Source organism: Equus przewalskii, chromosome 13 (assembly GCF_037783145.1).
Source record: "Equus przewalskii isolate Varuska chromosome 13, EquPr2, whole genome shotgun sequence".
Taxonomy (NCBI): Eukaryota; Metazoa; Chordata; class Mammalia; order Perissodactyla; family Equidae; genus Equus; species Equus przewalskii.
The window spans coordinates 3473713-3477428 of record NC_091843.1 but is presented as its reverse complement, the minus strand read 5'-3'; the positions used below and the strand labels follow the sequence as shown (position 1 = coordinate 3477428).

The following is a 3716-nucleotide window of genomic DNA, read 5'->3' as shown; positions in this document are numbered from 1 at the left end:
TTAACAAGTGTCATGAGGAATTTTTTCTTCCCCAGGGGTAAGCTGCTCTGAAGAGGGAAAGTTCAGGGGCTTTCCTCCAGAGCAGCATGGGATGAGGGCACCCCAGGATGGACACAGGGAAGTGTGGGGCAGATCCACAGGAGGGTCCTGTCTGGAAGGGGTGAGAGGAGGCAAGACAGGTCCTGGACAGCCTCGTAAGCTGACACTGAGGACTTTACTTCCTGTGACTGTGGGTGTGATGAGGATTTTTAGGCTGGTTACTTTTAAAACTACAGATAAGAACCAGGCTCCAAGGAGTGGAATTTGTTTGCCCTTTGATCAGAGACAATTGCATTTGTGAAGGAAATCTCCATGCCTCCCTCTCTGCGCCAGGAGGAAGGGGGGATGGCCTTATCTCTGGAAACTCGTAATGGGGAAGGCAAGAACTTAAGTTGTTTACTGTCTGGCAACCTCATGTAACTGACCCCCCCACCCCAAAATCCTCCTTTGTCTTTAGTTGAAGATAATATTTGAGTGGTGACTTCTGCCATTTACTCAATCCGGTTTGATTCTTATCTAAAAGTTGTGGGACCGCCCAATGGCCGGACCCTACCGGCACTGGTACCATTTTAACTTTTTTTTTCTTAACTTTTTTTTTCTTTGTCTCGTAAAGAGATGACTCACATACCTATGCCTTAAATTTAGCCCTAACCCTCAACTCGGGGCAGCAGCAGGAGCTCTGACTGCCCGTGGGTCTTGTCCCCACGCACCAGCTCTGCCTGCCCATGGGCTCTGTCCCCATGCCAGCAGGGGCAGCAGAAGCGGCGGCAGCAGAAGCTCTGACTGCCCATGGGTCCTGTCCCCATGCTATTCTATACTATTCTCTAAATAAAAGAGCACTACTGCCAGATCTTAAGAGTCTAAAGAAATCTTTCTTTCGACTCCTCGGCTCACCGACCCCGCATCAGGTGGGTCCCTCAGACAGCCAAGGGAAAGGGCCAGAACCAGGACTAGCTTTATGTGTGTGTGACCTGTAGTCACACAGGGGCCCCCGCTCAGAGGGGCCCTACACTTGGTGTGACAGTACTCTGCTGTCCCATCTTGAAAAAGGGGCCTCACAGTTTCCTTTTTATCTGGGGCCTACAAATTATGTAGCTACTCCTAGCCTGAACCAAAGCCTTGCAGAGAGGAACAGGAACAGGGAGAAGGTGCAGGAGACAGGCTGGGAGCCACCTGTAGGGTAGAAGGAAGAGATGGCCTGAGTCGCAACTCTGGCTGCAGCTACTGAGCCCTGAGGTCCTAGGTTCCACAGAAGAGGACAGGGAGTGGCTGCATCGCCCACTGCTGCCGCACTCCACCAGTGGTCAGAGGAGGGTCCATCTTTTCCTAGGCTGGCCTTTCACTGGGTTTAGGTAGCAAGGGAGGCTGTATTTTCAGGAGAGCACTCCAGAGCTTGTCCTCACTGTCAAGAACCTTTAAAAAAAAAAAAAAAGATTTAGGGCCAGCCCCGGTGGCCTAATGGTTAAGTTCAGTGCACTCCACTTCGGCAGCCAAGGGTCAGTTCCCGCATGTGGACCTACACCACTCGTCTGTCAGTGCCCACGCTGTGATGGCAGCTCACATACAAAAAGAGAAAGATTGGCAGTGGATATTAGCTCAGGGCCAATCTTCCTCGGAAAAAACAACACAAAACAAAACGATTTATATAGTGTCTTCTGTGTACCTGTCTCCTCCCCCCACTTTTAAGGTATAATTTACATACAGGAAAATTCACCCTTTTTAGGGTACAGTTTTTAGAGCTTTGACAAATGCAGAATTGTATGACCAACCGTACTACTAAGATGTGGATGAATTCCACCATCATTCCAAATTCCTCTGTGCCCCCCCACAGTCAGCCTTCTCCCCGACCCCCAGGCACCAGCGATCTGCTTTCTCAATAACCTTGTGTTTCTTTTCTTTTGTTCCCTTTTTGTGAGCAGTGTTTAATCCCACCACATATTAGAACATATTACAAAGTAGCAATATGTAAAACATATAGTAAAACAATATGACATTGGTATAAACATAAAACTATACCTCAGGGGAAAAAATGAAGAGCCAGAAACAAATTCCATACTGTAGAAAATCTTCATACTATGACAAAAGGCTTCAAAACGAAAGGATAAGGAAGGATTACTTAATAAGAGGTGCTGGGGTAACTGGTCAAAAATGTGGGAAAAAATAAATCATACTTTTCACCACTCCCTGCAAAACAAAATGGACGTGTATTGAGAAGTTAAATTTAAAAAGTCAAATTGTAGGAAACTAGCAAGAGGTTAAACAGACTAAGTTGGTGGAGAACAGCTAAGTGTTTCTGCTTTGTAGCAGCAACCCCCCCACCCCCAACAAAAACAAAACGGACACACAATTCTAACCAGGAAAGGATGACAAAATCAGCTATGTAGCAAAACTTGGTGCCTCCTGAAAAGTTACAAAACTGCAATGCAAGGAGAGCCACATGCTGGGGAAACCACGACAGCGGTGAAAGGGGCCCCGCGCCAGCGGCGCCAGCGGCGCATTCAAAGTTCTTGGAGAAGCCGGGCTTTACTCACACCCAGCGTGGCTGTGAGGCAGGCCAGGGCTCCCCGAGAGGAAGTGGGGAAGCCTGGGGCGTCCGCGAAAGCCTGTGAGGTCCTGTTGGCTCCGAGGCGGCTTCAGCCTCGGCCCCGTGGCCCCAGGCAAGGTTTGCTCAACCTACCACCTCCGCGGCTCCCGCGTGGGCCAGGACCACCCATGCTCTCCAAGCACAGACAGGCCTCTCCGGGATGCTCTCATGCCCCGCGGGCTCCCCACAGGGCTGTGGACCGCCCTCTCCCCTACTCATTTCGTCAGGTGGAGGACATTGGCTACCTCAGAATATTTCTGGGCACCTCCTGTGTTCCAAGCACATGGTGTTGAGGATACAGCAGTGATGCGTACAAAGTCCTGGCTCCAATGGAGCTTTTATCCTAAAGGGGGAAAGGTGTTAGGGGCAGGAAGACAGAGTAAATAAATCAACACACAAGATAATTTCAAGTCAAATGTTATAAACAAAACTGGATTGCGCAAGCGCTATAGAGAAAACAGAACAAGATTGTCAAGGATGTTCGGGCGTGGGGAGGAAGCAAGGAGGGTTGGAGGAAAGGATGCCCTGGAATGGGACTGCTCCAAAAGGAAGCAGGAAGTCAAAGTAACACACTGTTTAATGCCTCCCGGGCTGTTTCTAGTCCAAGTCCCTAAGGTCTGTGGAGGGGTGGGAGCTTCTCTGCCCCTTCCCTCCAGAGCAAGGGGCCGGGGAGGAAGGTGAATTCAGTCCTGGGCTGGGTCTGGGGTCACCGCCTCTTCTCGTCTCTGTCTCTCACTCTCCTCAGGGCAACTGTGTAACCCCCGTCTCCCCCTAGCCCCCAAGGGGAGCGACCAGTGGACGGCGGCAGGGCAGAAGCTAGGTCCGCCCCAGCAGAATCTAATTCTCCCGCTGAATGAATGCCCGGTGGGTAGATTAAGTACTGGATTAGGGGGATCAGCAAGGCTGCATCATTTGATGTTTGAAAAAGAGCCTCAAGGAGCCCCGCAGGAAAGCCTGACATTGGCACCCGGGCCTCGTGCTGCTGGGTATTGTCCTTCCTCGAACGCGGCGGCAGTCCTCGCCGGTGGGACTGCGGAGAGCGGCGCCGTGGCTGGTGCGCCCGCGGGCCGGCGGGGCCTCTTCCGGGTGGGGA

The 3716-nt window shown here is 51.2% G+C and overlaps 1 long non-coding RNA gene across 1 annotated transcript; it reads right to left on the bottom strand.

The window, feature by feature from the left end:
* Window positions 1-195: 195 nt before the first annotated feature.
* Window positions 196-2985, bottom strand: LOC139075242 (uncharacterized). Its single transcript, XR_011525409.1, has 3 exons — window positions 2869-2985; window positions 2056-2125; window positions 196-1452 (listed from the first exon to the last, which is right to left on the bottom strand). It is a non-coding gene; the product is annotated as an uncharacterized lncRNA (long non-coding RNA).
* Between the last annotated feature and the right edge of the window lie 731 nt (window positions 2986-3716).